At 42.2% G+C, this 22254-nt stretch overlaps 1 protein-coding gene across 4 annotated transcripts in view; it reads right to left on the reverse strand.

Moving 5' to 3' along the window:
• The window catches only part of TANK (TRAF family member associated NFKB activator), a 41738-nt gene extending 27038 nt beyond the window's left edge, over positions 1 to 14700 (reverse strand). For 2 of the 4 annotated variants that reach the window (XM_039495196.1, XM_039495199.1), the window contains exon 1: positions 9293 to 9398. The gene's annotated coding sequence lies outside the window, so the exon portion shown is untranslated. Of the gene's footprint in view, positions 1 to 8912; positions 8988 to 9292; positions 9399 to 14619 lie in introns of those variants that run through there. The other 2 variants (XM_039495197.1, XM_039495198.1) reach the window with 2 other exon arrangements.
• Positions 14701 to 22254: the final 7554 nt, after the last annotated feature.

The following is a 22254-nucleotide window of genomic DNA, read 5'->3' on the forward strand; positions in this document are numbered from 1 at the left end:
GCCAGTAAAACAGAAGGTTTATTGGACAACAGGAACACCGGATACAGCAGAGCTCGTGTTCAGAGCCAGGACCCCTCACTCTGGCCTCTCTGGGGGTTCAGGGTGTCTGGATTCCAGCACAGGTTCCCCTGCAAACCCACCACCCCCAGTCCCAAAACCGAAGACTGACCCCACCCTCTCCACTCAGCTCCTTTTCTTTTGTCCAGCTCCTGGGCCGAGGTGTCACCTCCCCTCCCCCAGGCCTAGCTCATGTTACAGTCTGCATACCTGCCTCTCACCTAAAATCCTCCCTGCTCTCCCATCCCCCACATAGACAGCCCCTACTCCACCACACCATCACTCTGTATCTGACTTATCAGTCCTCATCCCCAAAGGAAACCTGCACAACACGTTCAAAAGACAAGCCTGGGAGCTTAAATTACTAACTCTGCTAGGTACTAACAAAGACACTGGATTTATGGTTTATTAGACTAACCCCCTTTCCCCCGTTTTGTCCCATCACTGCACAGGTGTTAACAGCACATATTCAAGGTGGAGAGTGGTCCAACTACTTATGCTAATCAATTTGTTCCACCTTGTATTATTAAACTGTGACACTCATAGTATCTTTCCCAGACCTGAAGAAGAGCTCTGTGTAGCTTGAAAGCCTGTGGATGAGAAGAGACAAAAGTTAGTGCAATAAAAGTTATTACCCCACTCACCTTATCACTCTAATATCCTGGGACCAATACTGCTACAACCAAAGGTAAATTTGTAATTTACATACAAAGGTAAATTTCATAATTTTATCATGTCACATAACTTGCATCAATATCAGACACTTAAAACAATCAAGTACGTGGGACAAATTATCAAAATCACCCAGTGTTATGTACTATGGTCCTGCCCATGCAAACATTTAGGGTCTGAATCAAGGCTTAATGAAGTCAGTTTGGCTTTGGTTCAAGCTATACATGCACATGCATGGTTCCACAGTGTTATGCATGTTTAAGTGTTTGCAAGACTGAGTCTGATTGTTTGTATATCATCAGCTTTCTGATTTGAACACACAAGTGTTGAGTTTAATGATTATTCAAGTTTTCTATTATGGAACAAAAATAAATAAATAAAAATCACCAAGTAAACAATATCACATGGACACATCTCTTTCCTGTCATATCTAAGAATGCCAATATAAGAAACACTACAATGAATTTCAGAACACCTTTTATCTACAGGTTAACAATACCAACCAGTGAAAACTAGCAAAAACCTAGGACCTGCTGTATTAATTTAGATAGAATAAGTGGGTCAGAGGTGATAACATTCAACTGTGTTAAATGAGGGCTGGGGTTTGGTGTACAGAGATCTTAGTCTGCTTAATGCCACGACAAAAATAGAGGTTTTTTTAAACCATTTATTAAAGATACAGAAAAGTAAAAACAAACAGTTAAAGCATTTGAAGTGTAAAATATTAAGGCTTCTATTTTAACAACACTTGTGTTCCCTTTAGCTGGAGATAGTGTTAGAAGAAAAGAGTCCCTTGTTTGACAGTCTTTTAGAAGGTATTAAAGATTGTATTAATTGTCTGTTTGGGTAAAAGGGAAGTTAGTTGGCATAAGCTGGAGCTGTGGCTGCTAAAATCCAATCCTGTATCATTTCAGGTGGTGTCTGGGATTCAGCTGGAGCTGGTCCTCACTCTGGCCTGAGCTGGTCATGACATCCCTCAGGATTAAGATAAAGAAGGTTTGAGGTCCCAGGTGATGGGGAGTGGGGAGAAGGGAAGGGAGGAGAAGCTGCTGCCACAATGGGGAAAACTTGTTCCAGTAGCCTCCATTTGTTCCCTGCCTCATTTTATTTAAGGGCTTAAATAGGGTGTGATGGGTGGAATAGCCCATCTCCTCATATGTCAAGCACTTAGGTCTAATATGACACAGCAGTTTTAGCTTATTAATTTCCAGACTTGTATTTCCTTGCTTACTAAATCTGACTTGTTTAACAGTCTGACTTTATTATTAAATTTTGTTGTTTGCACTAATCTAGTTTTCCCTGTTGGTCTTCTTGCACCTGTTTTTAATCAACATTCTTTATTGCAAATAACCAGCTACTTTCCATGGTAAATTCCTAAGCAGGCAAAAGATAGACCAATTGTCACAACAGACCTTTCTCCATATGTTGGGATGTGTTAACAGTAAGGGATGGAGGGTCGGGGGTTAGACAACTCTGATTACTTTAAAGAGGCCCACCTGAGAGGAATCAAGTGATTTCCTCTACAAACAGTAGCTGGAGGCTGCAGTTTGTTCAGGGATGAGGGACTGCTAGGAGTGAGCAGGTGCAAACAGCAGACTGGGACTAGGACTCCAGGTAGGGCTTCATAGTGGCTTACCAAATCAGGAAAGGCCTGGGAGGAGTAACAGAAATGTATGTTTGGTAGAGTTTGAGTTAATCTAATCCTAACCCAGACTCCCAGGACAAGAATTTTCACCATAGAAGTGTATGTAATGGACCATGAAGAGGGGACAAGAGAGGCAGGGTGCTACAGAGTGACCTCTCCATAAGGGGGTACTCTGGAGGCACCCAATTCTGTTACAGGATGCCTATGTATTGTATGTAATGAACATCTCCAATTCCAATTCTTAGAGCTGGAAATCAGTGACCCCTCCTCCCCCAAACACAACAGTCCCCAGGACACAACTATGACAGACTTCAATTTCAAACAGAATGAAACAAAATGCCATAAATCTTTTGGTTAAACACTATAATCAAAGGAAAACTTATGTTCCTGAAGCTTGTGGAGGAATCTGGATGTAGTCCTAGAGAGGGTGAGCCAGGAAAAGGGGAACAGGGATGTGCATCTTCCCACCGCTGGACCTTTGGTGGGAATCCACCAAAAACTGCACCTTGAAGTGGCGTTAGTGTTTTTGGGGGGTTTCTTTTGTGGTATGCCCTCCATGCAGTAGAACCTTATAAGGGGGTGGTGGTTTTAGAGGCAGTGGTTTGCCATGAGACTCCATTTGAGCAGCACAGTAGGCCACATTCAGCATGACCACGATTTAACAGTGTTTTTGCCACTACAGCACTTTTCTAACATTCTTTTTAGGTGTAAAAGAGTAAACTTAGGCAAACTTTAAATGAAACTTCAGTAATGCAGAAGTGAAAATATTATTGTAGATTACAATCCCTGCTACATCAAAACAATTATGCTTCTGGTAAGCTTCAAAGCAAGGAGATTCATGGGGAGATAAGGCAGAATACACAAGGTAATCTTTCATACTAGAAATGTTTCAAACACAATTTATGCTTTATATAAGGCTTTTATTAAGGAACTTTAAGACTTCCTATCTTCCTAATAAAAGAATAGAAAGGTCTGCCTTTACAGATAAGAGGAAGGTGTCAGTATGGGAATTTTTAGTGACATATGACTTCAGGTCCATATTTAAAGCTATGCTACCAGGGAAAGAAAACAGTATATTTAAATAAATGGAATGTCATACTAGTTTAAAACTGTACAAGTTAGCAGGCTGAAAAGGAGACATATGCTTTGCCCATCTATATTCTTGTGTTTATATACCTAAGAATATATACAAGACCTGAACAAGGAGGCAGAAAAGGGAGGGTGCAACATGAATGCGACTGTGAGAAGGAGATACCCACAATTCTGTGATTATTCCTCGGTGAGCTACCAGCAACAAAGTTGACATTTAATTAGTGCTGCAGTCCTTTATGGAGGAATGCGAGTAGACTTACCAGGAAAGAAATTAAGTACAAGGAGATGTACTTAATGGGACCAAATTTTCCAAAAGGGCTCAACGCATACAAGTGGACCAGATTTTCAAAAAAAAGCTCAGCTCCCAGTTAGATAACTAAGTAAAGTGGCCAAACTTTCAAAAGCAATTAGCCGGTCTCCTTGTTCTTAATAAGACATGCTGGGTTTTGAATGCTTTAAGACTGGCACAATTGTGGGTGTTGAGCCCTTCTAAGAATTCTGGCCATATAAGCTAAGGCCTCAGTTGGTGTAAACTGGCATAGCTCCATTAACTTAAGAACCACAGTGATTTACACCAGCCAAAGAACTTGGCAGTGTTTTTAAGACAGTTATATTTGTGTCCTATCAGCTCTGAGAGTTACTCTAACAATATATGTAAACAACATTTCATTACAAATATGCTAACAGGTACAAAACACAATGTATGTGTTTGTATTTCCTTTCTCTGACACACATTGCATAGCATTTATGATAGCTCTCTCTTCACATTACAGTATCACCTATGGTTGTGGTTGCTTCAGCTACCATAAGGTCAAGGTAGGTCAGTACTTACATAGAAGATAGGGAAAAACCCAGGTACTGCAGGAAATAGTGTTGGTGATTCAGAAGGTGGCACTACTGCTTCTGAGTCAGTAAATTAACCATTCCCCCAGTATGGCAGTCAGATGTTACACAATTTTTGTATTGATATAATTACTTAATTCAGGGGTGTGATCTTTTACTGAAATAGTTCTCAGTGCAATCCCTCCTGTCGACATAGGTATGCAAGTATAAAGTGCCTTATACTAATATAGCTCTTTCCCCTTCCCATATGGAGAATAAAATAATTTTACACTGATATAGTTGTGTTCACACCAGGGGTGGGTGGGTGTATAACTGGTACAGTTAAAGCAGTTTTGTGTGTGTGTGTGTGTGTGTGTGTGGAGACACGACTTCAAACTGCTTCAAGGGTCATCTTTCAGCTGAATTGTAAGCCAGAAGCCTTAACTGTTGGGTATGTATCTTGTATCTGTTCTAATTTGTTTTATTTCAACTGTTCTTTTAAATGGAGAGAAGATCTCTTCTCTGCTGTAGAGGCTGTAGCTATTTTGTGATCAAATGCAGCACACCAAAGAGGAAAGACTCACTGGGTGCTCCCCTGCTGGGACCTCACTCTTATTCTTGTTTTCTAGATATAAAATATAGTTTGTGTGTATAAAGGTATTGGGAGAAACACAACACTATCCGATCATTAAATCTCAAAAGTATTTTTCACAAGAATGAAGGGTGACAGCACTAGTGACCGTGCCACATTTCTCTGTGTGTAATTACATTCTGCCTACCTAAACTTCCCACTGTACATGCTGTTGAATAATGCAACTCTTCTCTCACTGTTGTGGAGTACTTCTGAGTGCTATTGAACTGAATGAATTTCAGCCCAGAAGTGACTGCACTTTTGTAGCAGTTGAAGCTATTTCTATATACTAGGTTCTGAAGTACTGGAGGATATTCAGGAATAAAAGGCACCATGTGGATGTAAGATTATTACAATATAAGTAGCTAGGTGTGATTGTGGGCTATGATGGGCATCATTTTCCTTCACCAATGCAACGTAAGGGCAATGCACACTGCCTCAAGGCATCTTGTGTAATGTACATTTCTTCCTCTTCCCAAAGATTAGCAGTCTTCCATTTAGAGGAATATTCCTCGCTGTAGTCTATAGATGGGCAGGCAATTAGCTGCATAACTTATAGGAATTGAAAAAGGAAAAGCATTGTTAAAAATCAGAATTACTCGAAAGGCTGGTACAGGACAATGAAACTGTTTTTATACCTTTTTGTAACTTCCCTCAAGTCACCCAACAGGTTGACAGGCAAACTGCTGTGAGTTATGTCTTGTACTAACAAAAATAATAGACAACTGGCTGTAGTGGAGTTTGAAAGATTTCTTCTGTTCACAATTCTAAGTACAGGAAGATATGGTTTGTAGCTTTAGATGACCCACATTCTGTACAAAAATGAAGACCCTTTAGATTGTTTCCAAAATACCTTTAGGCTAGTCTCTTGCACTGGGGCAGTGTAGTTCCTCCGATTCTCTGAGATACAATGGCTAGAGATGTTAAGTACTGAGACCTACCACTCAGGACAAAGTACTGAAGGTAGGGGGCCAGATCAGCCGCTGATTTAAATCAATCTAACACCACTGAAGTCAAGAGAGCTACAGTGATTTACACCAGCTGAAGTCAGGCTCCTTATGTACTGTTTAATATTTAACTAATCACTCAGGTCAGAGGACTAGACAGCACTTAATGAACCCTGGAAAAAACCCATCACCACAGAAATCCAGGCCTCACTTTACCAACACAGACACCTGCTGCTGGGGGAGGACTGAGAAATCTCCCTTGAAGACTCATTCTAGTCTCAAAGCATGAAGGGAAAGGCTGCCAAGTAGAGCTAGGCAGGACACAGTTTATGTCCCATCCATATTTTTGAGAGAAGATTTCTCATCCTGAATCTGGACAAAGAGTCAAACTCAAATTTAGCCGTTTGACCTACACCAGTCCAGATGTTTAATCAAGTCTGCTCATCTTTCTGAACTAATTTCTTCTATTCAAGCTAGCGAGTATTAGAAGAACTGGGTAATTGCATATAAGAATCCTGTGTCTGCAATTCTGTGTGTTTGCATTGATTATTCGTAATTTTGCCTGTATTGTTTGTACTGAGGAAAAGGGAGAAATTTCTCCAGGGATTAATAAGATTAGACCCTATGAATGTCTATCTTGGATTCATAGAGATCGTGTATTTTTTCTCTTCTTTCTTTTATTCTTTTAATAAACTCTTTTAGGTTCAGGACTTGGTTAAGTTCCTTACCTGTGGATTCAGGGGAAGGAAGCTAGGCGCCACTCTGTGGAGACAAGGGTTGTCTCCAAGCAAAGAGAGAGCAGGAGAGGGAGGGGGGAAGTGGGCTGCTTCCCTGTGTGTAGAGATTCAAGGGATTTGAATCTGGGTTCCCCAGGGGAAGCTTGGGGGACAGGCAGTGCGTCAGACACGTTAACCTGACTGGTGGCAGCGAGAAGGAATCCTACCCTAAGGGTTAGGGTGGGGGGAGAATACCTGCGGGTCCCCATCTTTGAACCCACAAGCTCAAAGTGGGGGTGAGATCCCATGACAAAGGATTTTTCAGTCTAATTGACTTAAATTTCTAAATAAAAAGCTTTTTTGAACTGGACAACTGGAAACGTTCATTCTGAAAATGTCAAAACAAAACATTTTGATGATGTTGATGCATTTCAAAAAACTTGAGGCAGGAGACTGGTCAGTTTCAACAAACTGGCATTTTTTCAACAAAAAACATGGTTTAAAATAATCCCAGACCAACTTGACTATCAACCCTTCCCACAGATAGTGTTAGCGGGAGGTGTCAGAGGAGATGACACAAGGAGAACAAGTCATGAACAGGGCCCTCAAAGATTTAGAACAAGCATGCGCAGTTCTGGATACTTGTCTGACCCTCCAAACTTTGAGTTTGTGCCCCCTCCCTAATTACAATATAATCAGAGCACAGAGGGAGCAATACAAAATGCTACACACACCATATACATCTGTTATATTGCATTTGCCAAACAGTATCATCTAACAGTGTTAAGTAGCATTTTTACATCCCTGTACAAACGCTGTGATCATGTAATTAAATATTTATTGAAATGCATATGCAGAAGGGGGAGGGGGGGGGAGTTAAGGTCTCCGTGACATCCATACGGCCCAATCTTTGCAGGTAAACTGCTGCACCTACATGGAGTCTCAATTGGGCCTTAGTAAGTATTTCCTGTTGAAATACACAGCCATGTTTATGTAGGTCTGATGACACTGCTCCGCTACAAGATGGTACAGTATCATGCAAGATGTATTACAATAAGAAATGGCTACATGTATCAGGACTAGTAAGTTATAGTTTTAACAAAACATTGGATGGTGCTCACATACCAATGTGATAGGCACAAAATCAGACATTATACATGAGAGAGGAAACAAAAGATACAAGAGCCTATGGCCATCTGCACATATGAGACACCGACTGATTTCAGTTGTTGAAAGCAGCATGTTCCTTAATGCTGTGCTATTCTGTTCCATTAATAGTACCACTACACAGACAACCATTCGGCATATTGTAGAGAAGTAGAAGTAACAACCTAGTTTGTGTGTGTGTGTATATATATATATATATATATATATATATATATATATATATATATATATATACACACACACACACACACACACACACTTCATACTCCACCATACTGATAATGAAGATGTACACCATGAGTGTCCTTGCCAGCAACTCCTCAAAAGCCTTCTTAAATGTTTAAAAACAAATGTATCAAATTGAGTGTGTGTGTGTGTATATATACACACCCCCTTCATGCTAAAGGTTCACATCAGAATATTGGTGCCATTCCAGAAGCAAGCACTTCTCTACATTTCTTCTGCTTTTCTATGCAGTTTTCTTCCATGGGCATATTTTTTAAAAAAAACTACTTTGCCACAACCAGACCACCACTGAGAACTAGTGAAGCAGCTGAAGTAACCATTCATAAACTGTTGAGGGGTTGTCACTGTAGTTGGGCTCTTTTCTCCAAAAGTACCCAACAATGCCTGATTTTACACCACCACTAGTGAGAGCAGAATCATACCCAAAGCCTCTAGTGCCATGACTCTGCCTTGTGAGCAAGGGTGAGGATCTCTGTTCTTAGGTCTTATAAATACAGATTGTTACTGTCGATTAATTTTATGGTAGGTTCTTTTTTAAAAAGTTAGTTGAGCAAAGAAATCACACGGAAGGCCCCCAGTTCAGGTCCAGAAAACAGTCATGCGAAGAAAATCCCTCTCCCATATTTCTTTCAATAGAATTTTCCCCTCATGATCTGAAAAGTCTCCCATTCCTTCATCCTGTCCCAGCCGCCTGTGCTCAGCCCCTGCAGAATAAAACCTTCTTCGGAAGCCACCGGAGAGGGGGGTCATTTTCCCACATGACTGACACACACTGGCTCACCGAGCAGTGACCAAACCCTCCCTGCCCTGGGACCTGCCTGTCAGCCCCCACAGAACAACTCCTCCCTCTCCTGCCCCAAACGAGCCAAGCAGCCCTGCCCCTTGCAAACTCACAACCGGGCCCCGGCGTGACTCACCAGCACCCCGAGTCCCCATCCCCAGGCAGGCGCTTCACTTCCGTCTTTCTGGCAGGATCTGCACGGTGACTGCGGAGCTCACCCTGTGCACCCTGCGAGTCTCCTGCCCTGCTCACGTGTGTACGAGCTACTGAGCACCGGAGGGGGGGGGGGGAGATGAGTTGCCCCAAAACCGGGGGGGGGGGCTGAAGGAGGAGCAAGCTGACTGTAAATGCACGAATAAAACTAAGAGAAGCGACCGAGCGAGGAGCAGCTCGCTGAGTGGGTTCAAGGGGCGTGTGGCTAGTCCGCTAAGATCTGAGCCATAACTTCAGCTACGACATTAAGGCCGCTCTGCCCAGCAGGCGAAAGACAACGGTTTAAAAGTGAGTTAAACTTACGAACTCTTCAGGGCTCAGACAGCGCTTCTCCCTGGAGCTGTGCAGGAGCTGATTGCTCTTCCCCAGCCTCACTCTCTATAACCCAGGAACCAGCATTTACTTCCTGTTGTGTCCCACATCCGCCCCAGCCCATGTGACAGGGTATAGGAGAGCATCACAGCTCTGCCCTTTCCCCCAGGGTTAGAGGTTACCAGCTGCTGGATGGTTAAACAAGACATGACTAAATGTTAATAACTGTAGTAAACACATACTTTGTATTGCAACGTGGATGTTAAAAGATCCCCAGTAGCACTTTCCTTAAGAACAGGAGAAAGATTGTTTCAGTGCCTTTGGCCATCTCTCCTCCATTCACGTTTGTGCGATATTATGTGCCAATTTTCTGCCTGTTTGTTATCCCCTACCCTTCTCTCCACCAAAATGGCTGCACTTTCATGCCCAATGGAGTGATTCCTCTGTTCATGCCTTTTGTAAAGATGCATATGTGTGATAAATGTATGAGATTATAATACATAGCAGTTCCAGAGAGTGCCTTTCATCCAAATATTTGAAAGTATCTTTTGATCCTGTATATTGGTTTAGAGTGATACTAAACTTGTCTACATGCTTAATTTGGGCAAATAATTCTGTTTCTCTAAGCTGCACTGCACTCTCTTTTTGAAAATAACATTAGAAAATAAGCTAATCAATCATTTCATATATATGTTTATTATGGGTGAACAGTAATCACTCCAGAGCTAAGGTTGCAACTAAGTCCTCATTATAACCTTGTGTTGTCTCTGCTCCATACACTGCTCTCTCCAGCTCCTGTAGATCTCTTTTAGGACCTCGGGGGGGAGGGAGGCCGGAGGAGACTAGATCTGGGAGAAGATCTGGGTATTCCCTCATTCTCCTTCCTCTGGCCCTCCTGATGTCACCAGGAGGGGAGGATACCCCCTGGTAAGCTTCAGGAAGGTCTTTGGGTCCCATACATATTCCTCCTGGAAAGCTAAGGTTTATCGTGGGATAGCTACCCGAGGTGTATCAAGGGCCACTCTGACCCACACCATCCCTTGCCCCTCTGAGCCTTGGGAGGCTCATTGAGGCCTACCCTCAGTCTCCCACAAGGTTAGTTAGTCCCTGATAAAATGATTTTTACTGATAAGAGGCTGACAACTCTGTTTTGGCCCATTTAGTGCTGAGTAGTCTACCTGGCAACTGGAGGAACCCTTGGAGATGACTGGTCCTGCCAAACACAGAGGACCTGACATCTCATGGGAAAACCCAACACTGACCCTAGTAGGAAATGACCCAGAGAGGGTGATGGAGTGGTACCCCCCTGGGAAACTCAGTGTGTTTTGGTAGGACACCACCCCCACCCCTGAGTCAGTGGCAAGTTGCTATGCCACGGTTGGGGCCCTGTGGAGTTGAGTGGACCTGGGGCTGCCACACCCCATAAGGGGTGCCCCAATGCTATAGACTCTGGCTGTTAGGCCCTGCTGCCCTACATCAAAGGGTGGCCCTATAGACTGTGACTGATGGGCCATGCTGCCCTGACCCTAGGGGTGTGGACTGTCACAGCCTGCTAAAGGTGTTCTCCTGTTACAGCCCCCTGGACATCTATAAGAAAGGGGGAACTAGGCCCTCCATTTCCTCCACTGGGGCTTTAACCATCAGCAGACATAGAAGGCTCAAATTCTCAAGCAATTAAATTTTTTTTGGCATATAAAGCTTTTTATGTTTTTTTTCTACTTTACAAGATTTTTTTGTACTGATCCAGTCCTGCCACCTACATCTGTACTTCAGCATTCTGCTCTTCAACTCCAATTTGTCTGCTCGTGAGGATGACCCCAATAAGTAGCTGAAATAACAGAGAACTCCTGAGCTGCTATATTCAATTCAAGTTATGCTAAATTTAGTACAATTTAAGCCACATTAAAAACAGGCTAAGCGTGTCATAAATCAAATAATGTTATCTGACAACAGTGAAGATAATCTGGTATGTATTCAGCTGGTATAAATTGTCATAGTGCTATAGATGTCAGTGGAGCTATGACAATTTATACCAGATGAACAGCTTCCTCAGGGTATGTGCTGATGGTTTTACAAGAAACAGAAGTTCTCTGATCAAACTCTAATACGCTCAGTACAAGTTCCATGTTAACTTATTAAAGCTGCCAGACCAAAAAATGACAGCCATTTAGAATTTTTTTCAATTAATAAGAACGGCCATACTGGGTCAGACCAAAGGTCCATCTAGCCCAGTATCCTGTCCTCTGACAGTGGTCAATGACAGGTGCCCCAGAGGGAATGAACTGAACAGGTAATCATCAAGTGATCCATCCCCTGTTGCCCATTCCCAGTTTCTGGCAAACAGAGGCTTGGGACACCAAATATATGTACATTTTTCTTCTGTTTAGCACCTTGTCAGTAATATTTTGTGATATGCCATGAGGAAAGCTAGTCTTTCCTCCTTGATCAATATTTAGCATTATTTTTCTCTTTCCCAAAGTATGATTTGATATATAAGGTGGTACATGCTGTACAAAGGCCTATCCTAATTTTCCTCAGAAATCTTCAACTTCTTATGTAAAAATCGAGTTCTATAGCCTTTCTAAAAAGAAAAGTAACTCTCTCTCTCTCTCTAAAATCACAGTGTAAAATCTATACACTCTAAGGCCTTGGCTACACTTGAGAGTTACAGCGCTGTTGATGGCTTTATAGCGCTGTAACTCACTCCCCGTCCACACTGGCAAGGCACGTACAGCGCTGTATCTCCCTGGCTACAGCGCTGCTTGTACTCCACCTCCATGAGAGGAATAAAGAGTATACCACTGCTGCTGCAGCGCTGGGGTACCAGTGTAAACAGGGAATAATCTTAGTACGCTGTAACTGACCTCCGGAAGCTTCCCATAATCCTTTTAAGTAAAGATTACTCTCTTTGTTTTGTTGTGATGCCTCTCTTTATTTTGTTGTGAACTCCGGGCTCCCGAAGCTGCTTATCAAAAAAACAAACACAGCTACTGTTTGCTGTGAATGAGCAGAGGCAGGCAGGGGGCTCCCTTTGGAACGCCCACAGCTAGTGTTTGCTTGAGGAGAGAAGCAGCCCGGCACGTGGGATGTGGGGAGGGGTGTCCGTTTAGGGGAGGCTGCTTATCTGGTCTGTGAGGGAAAAAAACAAACAGCTGCTGTTTGCTTTCAGTGAGTGAGAGAGGGGTGGGGGAGGGGGTCAGAACTCGCAAGGCAGGGAGCTGACACAGTGTCAGCTCCAAAAATCCACTCTCTCTCCCCCACACTCCCTGTCACACTCCACCCCACCCCCCTCTTTTGAAAAGCACGTTGCAGCCACTTGAACGCTGGGATAGCTGCCCATAATGCACCGCTCCCAATGCTGCTGCAGATGTGGCCATGACAGTGCGCTGGTAGCTGTCAGTGTGGACAGACTGCAGCGCTTTCCCTACTCAGCTGTACGAAGACAGGTTTAACTCCCAGTGCTGTACCGCTGCAAGTGTAGCCATACCCTAACAGGATTACTGGAAACCAGGGGTGTGAACATATTTTGGTGGAGAAGGCCAAGTTCTATTTTTCATTATGGCCCATAGACTGGGATATAAAAGTAGAACTTGGCCTTTTGGGAGTTAAGATTGAGGCACCAGGCAGGTAGGGCCTGGGTGTAGCCTGCCAAAACAGGAAGGGCTGGGACAGAAAAGAGAAACATTTGTGTGGACTTTTGGATGGGCTTGAAAACTTTAGTTTGAATGTTTGTTAACTTAATAAAGTTAAACAACCTGAGAAGGGATGGGAATGGATTGTTTGAGTTTCTTGAACAGTCCAAGATGGGATACTGAGGCAGGCTGCCTGTACTGTGACCTACAACCTACATTGGAGGCAGTGGACCCACTACAACCTTATCTCAGATTTAGCATCACTCAGTGGAAGAATATATTCCCCTATAGGATCACTGACATTTCTGTCCTTTGTTTCTTTTCCCCATCTCACTTCCTTTTTCTCTTCTTCACTGTATTTGTGTCTCCTCTTCTCTTCCCTCTGTACATCCTTCCCTGCAGCAACTCCCACTAACTATGGGTTTCACTCCCACATCAGTATTTGACACTCACATTAATGATATTCAAGTGGCATCATTTTAGCAGTAACATCATAATAAGATTAGTGGGGGTGGAGGAGTTCACATTTCTGAAGTGGTGTTCCAGGCTGCCTGCAGACTTATTGGTTATACTTGGTCTATGTTTGGAAGTTGTTCTTTGTGGCTCACATTCTGCACAAACTGAATAGGTCAGAGAGACCACATAACTACTTCAAGTGGGAGGCAGCTAGCCTCAGCCTGGGTGTTTGACACCTCTGCCATAAAGGACAGTTTAACAAAAGATACAAATACTTCACGCTGGAGTCAATGTACAAAACATATTGTAGATAACATCAGTAAGACTACTGCCATTATAAATCAAGTAGCAATAAAGTGTGGGGTAGAACTTACTATTTGCAATGCAATATAGCTTCAGGAAGACTACATTTAAGTATTAGTTTAAGAATGATCCTTCATGATGTTTTATTGCTCATATATGAATTGGCCTCTACAAATCAACTTTCAGAAGCTGAAAGGTGAAAATGTTTCTCCAAGCTTCTTTATGTATCCACATTTTCAAACACTAGGTGGCCCACGTCAGATGTTTAGTTTTTTCCCCAGGACTATTAACTTTTACAGGGAAAGCATAGTACGTTGTGAGGCACAGACACAGCTTTTGGCATTATGAATTGAGAAGTTGGTGTCACTTGGGATATTCACAGAAAGGTAATTATCAGACTAAGAGAGGAGACTGAATCTAAAGTTTGGTCACAGAATTAACATGTCAGAATTAAAGAAAGGATCTACAATATGTTGATGCAGATGGAGAGTATCACCTCTGGGTTGGAGAAGGAGAGAGAATTGTGGAGCAATGTAAATGAATCTGTAGAGGAGACTAACTTTTTTTTCTGAGAAAGTAGTAATCTGTAAACTTTAGCTATATGTAACATAAATTTGGTTTGTTTTTTGCATGGAATATTTTCATAGCAGACAGAAATGCACAGAAAGCTTGAGTTCCAGAGACTAGCTAAACAATTATCTTTAAATGCGGTTTTAAAAAAAACTTGATGTAATCTATATCTATAATAATGTTAAGGCAAATGTAAATACAATTACAGTATTTACATCTCCTCTTGCAACTTTACTATAGCAATACAGTAAGATGATAAAGATAGGAGAATCATAATCTGACATTGTTTTAATTATTTCAGTTTGACTGCATGCAATCTTTTGCCTAGAAGCTATAGCAACTAAAGTATTTGTTTACCTTGTAAGTAATCTCTTTAAGAATATTTTTCTTCAGTCACTTTCTTCAGTAACAAGATAGGCAATTTTTATGTAGTCTGGAAGCTTTATCAACAGGATTTTGAAATGCAGCTCAGTCTCCTATATTGGTTATGACTGACGATAGCTGGGAACTTCCACTGAGAAATCCCCAACTTAAGAACTTCCTTGTACTGTATGCAGCTGCAAACAACCAATCATTATGACATAATATCAGCAACAGAGACTTTTAGCAGAAGACAATCTGTAAACCAGCTATGGGCCTGATCCTGCAATCCTTAGTCTGAGTAGTTCCAATTATTTTAATGGTACCACTTGCATGAGTAAATGCTACTCTGTAAGTAAGGGTTGCAGAATCAGGCCCTATTCATTTAAACAACTGCTTCTTCAGAGCTAATGTAACTATTCCATTTGCAACTAGTTTTTTACATCTTGATAGGGGAAAATAAATCTAATATTTTGCTAAACCTTGGTCCCAAAATTCACAGTAAGTCTGTGTCACTGACAATGCTGATAGTAAAGAGCAACAACATTGTATATACCTAGATAAAATGTATAGAGATTAGAGGTATATAGTACGTAAATACAGGGTGTAATTCATCACTCTGCAGAGAGCCTGAGCAAAACCTAGGCACCACTTACATCTCATTTAAGCTCTAAAGCAGTGGTTCCCAAGCTGGGGTTTGTGAAATGTTACAGGGAGCTCAGGGGGGGAGGGGAGAAGTCCCTAATGGCAGACAGAGCTGTCCCTAGGGACCCCAGGCAGCACGGGGCCAGCAGCCCGGAGCCCCTGGACTTCCAAGGGCTAAGCAGATCAAAGCAAGCATATCTCACAGTGAAGAGATTTAAACTTCAAGACTCCTTCTAAGAAATGGAAAAATGCTGTTTTTTAAATTAAATAGGCAGCTAGTATTGTTTTTAAAATTATTATAAAGAACAAGTTTAAACTTTGTAACATGTGTTGTTTGCCTGGACTGCTCAAGACCTGAATGCTTGTGTAGGAGGAACTCTTTGAATTGGCTTCTTAAATACCTTCATGCTGTTTCACATCTGATACTCCTTGATGAAACATAGGAGCCTTGTCTTATAACAGGCTTATTCAAAATGATACATGCTACAAAAGTGAGATTTTTGGCAGAGTGTTGCTGTTTTCATAATGTAATAAAATATTGTAGTAATTAATAATATGTAATAAGTATGTCATAGAAACAAATTTTATATGTCCAAGATCACTGCTTTTATAATTTATACTCAGGCAAACAAGAAAATCCCTGGAAATATTCATTTTTAGGAGGGGGTTTGTGAGACTTGACATTTTAATGAAAGGGGTTCACAGGTTGTTAAAATTTGTGAACCACTGCTCTAAAGGGACTTAAGTGGTGCAGACTTTGGGCTTGGGTGAATTTTATCTCTAGTGAAAATTCTTCTCTCCCGCCCCCACTCCCCCAAAATGTATAGTGAAATTTATAAACTGAGTTTTAATATTAGAATATGGAGGAGAGCATCTGTCTGGGAAAAAACTCCCCTGCTTCCCTCCTGGAGGAGCAGAGGCATATTCTCTTATCACATCCTTCTGATGCAGGGTACCCTTAGTGATGTCATACTGATGCAGACTTCCAGGAATCTCTCTACATATGATAACCTCCTGTAGAAGTCGTATGATGTTGGAGTAGGGGCAGGTAGCAATGCAGTCTTCAACTCCTTAGGATAGCCATGAGTTTAGAAAAGCAAACTTTCTGCCCAATTAATGGAAGGAAATTAGAAGTTTGTAACCATGGTTTCTGAAATGATGTTGAACAGTTTGTCCTTTGTTACTCTTGCAATTACACTATGGTCAGCACTGACTCAGCTGTACCTTTTGTCGTCTCTTATGCCAACAGGAGCCACCAATTTATCAGCACAGCTTCAGTTAGGCTCAGATCTCTTGCTAGCAAAAGTGACAATGCAAGGAACCATAAAGAAACAGCAATGTGACATACATGCCAGCAGCATAGAGTTTTTAATAAATGTAGGAACTTCTGAGTCAGGAAGTTCTCTAATTACTGCTTGAAGGATGACTTTTCATGGGTGGGAAAGAATGACAAACATTGTCATCAACAGGTACATTCCGTAGTGTAGACAAGGCTTAAAGTGGGTTACAATAAATCAATTGTGTGGGGTGAATTTCACCCCATGCAAAGGGCCTGCACAAGGCCTATGCACCATTTAAAACTTCACAATCAGGTGTGAGAAGGTAAAGATGCTGCAGTCTGTAAAGACTACAAAGTCCCAGCTAGATACCTGGCCACTAGGGTGAATCAAAGGGGAAGAGGGAAGTCTTTGGGGAAATTATTGCCTTGTGTTTTTTACTTGATTTGCATTTGTGATTGTTTGGTGGATAATAATCAAGCCTTGAGGAAAAGGCCTTACAATAATGCGGGGGCTGGAGCTTTATTTCCATTCCTTGACTGATAAAACCACACAGCAGATTAAATGGGATTTACCTGGTGCAAAGGCTTTGGAGTGGCCTGCTGCCAGGAAGTGAATGTCATCCTGGTAGCACTTTAAATTGCTTCAGTTAGGAATCCAACCCATTTTCCATTGTCACCCATGTTTTTTTTTCATATGCTTCTGACTGTATGAAAAATGCTGTCATTTTCCAGGGTTGGCTTCTTCCAAAAGGTAAACTATTTGGAAAAACTTTAAAAAAACAAACAAACAAACAAAAACCCTTCAGCCATTTGATTCAGAGGAGAATTTAAAAAGAAAAAAGTACTGCCCCCCCTTCTCTAAACATTTTTCTTTAAAGCAACCCAAGAGGAAACATCAGCTGAAAATATTTGTACACACTGTCGATTAATCACAGTTAACTCACATGATTAACTCAAAAAAAATTAACTGCCATTAAAAAGATTAATCGCACGGTTAAACAATAAAATACCAATTGAAATTTATTAAATATTTTTGGATGTTTTTCTCCACTTTCAAATATATTGATTTCTATTACAACACAGAATAAAGTGTACAGCGCTCACTTTATTACTGTATTTATTACAAATATTTGCACTGTAAAAATGATTGAAGAAATAGCATTTTTCAGTTCACTGCATACAAGTACTGTAGTGCAATCTCTATTGTGAAAATGTAACTTACAAATGTAGATTTTTTTTTCATTACATAACTGCACTCAAAAACAAAACCATGTAAAACTTTGGAGCCTACAAGTCCACTCAGTCCTACTTCTTGTTCAGCCAATCGCTAGGACAAACAAGTTTGTTTGCATTTATGGGAGATACTGCTGCCTGCTTCTTATTTACAATATCACCTGAAAGTGAGAACAGGCGTTTGCATGGCACTTTTGTAGACTACATTGCAAGGTATTCACGTGCCAGATATGCTAAACCTTCGTATGCCCCTTCATACTTCCGCCACCATTCCTGAGGACATGCTTCCATGCTGATGATGTTTTTTTTTTTTAAAGTGCATTAATTAACTTTGTGACTGAACTCCTTGGGAGAGAATTGTATGTTCCCTGCTCTGTTTTACCTGCATTCTGCCATATATTTCATGTTATAGCAGTCTCAGATGATGACGCAGCACGTTTGATTTACGAACACCGCAGATCTGACAAAATGCAAAGAAGGTACCAATGTGAGATTCCTAAAAATAGCTACAACACTCGATCCAAGGCTTAAGAATCTATAGTGCCATCCAAAATCTGAGAGGGACGAGGTGTGGAGCATGCTTTCAGAAGTCTTAAAAGAGCAGAAACTACAGACCCCGAACCACCAAAAAAGAAAATCAACCTTCTGCTTGTGGTGTCTGACTCAGACATAGGGGCTAACTCCATGGGTGCTCCGCGGCTGGAGCACCCATGGGGAAAAATTGGTGGGTGCAGCCAAGCTCCCTGCCCCACCTACCTGCACCAGCTCACCTCCGCTTGCCTCCTCCCCTGAGTGTGCCGCGTCCCTGCTTCTCCTCCCAGCGCTTGCTGCCAAAAAACAGCTGTTTCATGGTGTTACACGCTCTGGGAGGGAGTGGGGAGGAGCGGGAACATGGCACACTCAGGGGAGGAGGTGGGGAAGAGGCAGGCCGGGGTGGGGATTTGGGGAAGGGGTTGGAATGGGGGTGGAGTCAGGGGTGGTGGGGGTCGAACACCCACCAGCGCCAGGAGAAGTTGGTGCCCAGGGACTCAGATGATGAAAATGAACATGCATCGGTCTGCTGTTTTGGATCGTTATTGAGCAGAACCCATCAGCATGGACCCATGTCCTCTGGAATGGTGGTTGATGCATGAAGGGACATATGAATCTTTAGCACATCTGGCACCTAAATATCTTGCGATGCCAGTTACAACAGTGTCATGCCAACGCCTGTTCTCACTTTCAGGTGACATTTTAAACAAGAAGCCGGCAGCATTATCTCCTGCAAATATAAACAAACTTGTTTGTTTGAGCAATTGGCTGAACAAGGACTGAGTGGACTTGTAGGCGCTAAAGTTTTCAGTTATTTTTTTACACAAGTCGACATTTGTACATTCAACTTTTAATGATAAAGAGACTGCACTACAGTACTTGTATGAGTGAATTGAAAATAATATTTCTTTTTTACAGTACAAATATTTTTAATAAAGTGAGCTGTGTATACTTTTTATTCTGTGTTGTAATTGAAATCAATATATTTAAAAAATATAGAAAACATTCACAAATATTTAAATAAATGGTATTCTATTGTTTAACAGTGCGATTAATCATGATTGTTTTTTTTTTAATTGCTTGACAGCCCTAGTACATACTCTTCCTGATTTCATTGGTTTGGATATACTTTCCTGGGGGTTATTAGACTAAACATTTATAGTGATACACCTGTACCTCGATATAACGCTGTCCTCGGGAGCCAAAAAATCTTACGGTGTTATAAGTGAAACCATGTTATATCGAACTTGCTTTGATCCACTGGAGTGTGCAGCCCCCCGCCACCCTCCAAGCACTGCTTTACCGTGTTATATCCGAATTCATGTTATATCGGGGTAGAGGTGTATCTGAAAGTCAGATAATGCTACTTCTCTACATACTGAGTATTAGTATGTCTTCTGAATCATTCATTTCCTCAGTCCTTTTAAAAACTGTCTTAACATGAAAAGTCTATTTCTTTAGAATCTGAGTGCTTACTGCTTTTTTTTCTCTATTTGACTGCAACCAAGACATCAAGCTTACTGGCAATTGTTTATGTTGGCAGATGGTCAAAAAGAAATCTGTATTACTTTGAAAATGCAGGGGTCGGGAAACTTGAGTCACAGCACAGGGCTTTTCAGGATTGTTCTTGAAGGACTGGTGATTTCCATCCTCAGCTGTCCTCTGTAAGGCTTGTATTGGTGAAAATGGTGAAATAACTTTCATGGCTCCTTAGCTGCTGATAGTATTTATAAAAGCAATCAGCCGCTGTATATGGTTGGTCTCTTATATAATCTTTTGTAAGACTCAAGTGTTTGCCTTTAGTTCTTATTATCTTCTCTAAGGAGTCTAATGAGAGGGGGAGTTCCCCTACAAAGTACTTTTGCCACTTTTCTGATTTTCTTTTAATTACACTCAGTTGTCCCATCTTAAGGGCACTAGAACTTTGAGTATTGTGATACAGTACTAGGCTTTTTAATGCTATGGACTTCCTCTGACTCTAGCTGATTTTGGGGAGTGGCTCTCACACAGCCTCCCTCTGTAGGCAGGAGAAGCAATGGCTCCCTCTTAGCCCTGGTCTACACAATGAGTTTAGATCGAATTTAGCAGCATTAGATCAATTTTAACCCTGCACCCATCCACACAACAAAGCCATTTTTGTCAACTTAAAGGGCTCTTAAAAGTGATTTCTGTACTCCTCCTCAAATAGAGGATTAGCACAGAAATCTACCTTGCTGAGTCGAATTTGGGGTAGTGTGGACGCAATTCGACAGTATTGGCCTCTGGGAGCTATCCCAGAGTGCTCCATTGTGACCACTCTGGACAGCACTCTCAACTCAAATGCACCAGCCAGGTAGACAGGAAAAGTCCCGTGAACTTTTGAATTTCATTTCCTGTTTGGCCAGCGTGGCAAGCTCAGAGGTGACAGTGCAGATCTCATCAGTAGAGGTGATCATGGAGTCCCAGAATCACAAAAGAACTCCAGCATGGACTGAACGGGAGGTAATGGATCTGATCGCTGTATGGGGAGAGAAACCTGTGCTATCAGAACTCCACTCCACCCCTGAGGACTGCCCAAGCAACAGAAAGCTGGCATTCAATAAGTTTTTTGAAGTGCAGTGTGGCCTTGTCCTTCCCTACTCCACCCGGTGTGTCCCTCCTCCCCCACCCCTCCCAGGCTACCTTGGCAGTTATCCTCCCATTTGTGTGACAAATTAATAAAGAATGCATGAATTAGAAAACAATGACTCTATTGCCTCTGCAAGTGGTGATCGAAGGTGGGAGGGGAGGGCGGTTGGTTTACAGGGAAGTAGAGTGAACCAAGGGGGTGGGTTTTCATCAAGGAGAAACAAACAGAACTTTCACACCGTAGCCTGGCCAGTCATTAAACTGGTTTTCAAAGCTTCTCTGATGCACAGCGCACCCTGCTGTGCTCTTCTAACCGCCCTGGTATCTGGCTACACGTAATCAGCGGCCAGGCGATTTGCCTCAACCTCCCACCCCACCCTAAATGTCTTCCCCCTTACTCTCACAGATATTGTGGAGCACACAGCAAGCAGTAATAACGATGAGAATATTGGTTTCACTGAGGTTTAACAGTCAGTAAACTGCACCAGCGAGCTTTTAAACAGCCAAATGCACATTCTACCACCATTCTGCTCTTGCTCAGCCTATAATTGAACTGCTCCTTACTACTGTCCAGGCTCCTTGAGCCATGGGAGCAAGGGGCAGGCTGGGGTAGGTGCACCCACGCGGTGCTGTTGGCTGGGAGAGCAGCCTGAAGCAGAAGCCTCCAGCTTGCATGTATTCCAGGCAGGACTGAATCTCCATGAGACAAAACTTAAAGAAGAGAATGACCTAGAGTCACTCCCATTTATGTCCAGGTGCTCCTGACTGACCTCACTGAGGTTGGCCAGGAGCACCCAGGAGATGAAAGCTAGCAGTCATACTGCACCATCTGCTGCCGCGAAGGCAAGGAGCTGCTGCTGTGTAGCAATGCAGTACCGCATCTGCCAGCAGCACCCAGGAGACATACGGTGAGTTGAGTGGGCTCTATGCTTGTCGTGGTATATCATCTGCATGGGTAACCTAGGAAAAAAGGCAAGAAACAATTGTTTGCCTTTCCTTTCATGGAGGGAGGGGGGGCCTGATGACATGTACCCAAAATCACCTGCAACAATATTTTTGCCCCATCAGGCATTGGGAGCTCAACCCAGAATTCCAATGGGCAGCAGAGACTGCAGAAACTGTGGGATAGCTATTCACAGTGCAATGCTCTGAAAGTCAACACTAGCCTCGGTAATGTGGATGCACTCCAACTTAATGCGCTTAGTGGGGACACATGCAATGGACTGTATAAAATCAATTTCTAAAAAATTGACTTCTATAAAATTGACCTAATTTCGTAGTGTTGCATACCCTTACTGAATATTTGGCTGCTAGATTAGTCAGCTGTAGGGTCTGCA

Source organism: Mauremys reevesii, linkage group 11, assembly GCF_016161935.1.
Source record: "Mauremys reevesii isolate NIE-2019 linkage group 11, ASM1616193v1, whole genome shotgun sequence".
Lineage (NCBI taxonomy): Eukaryota > Metazoa > Chordata > Testudines > Geoemydidae > Mauremys > Mauremys reevesii.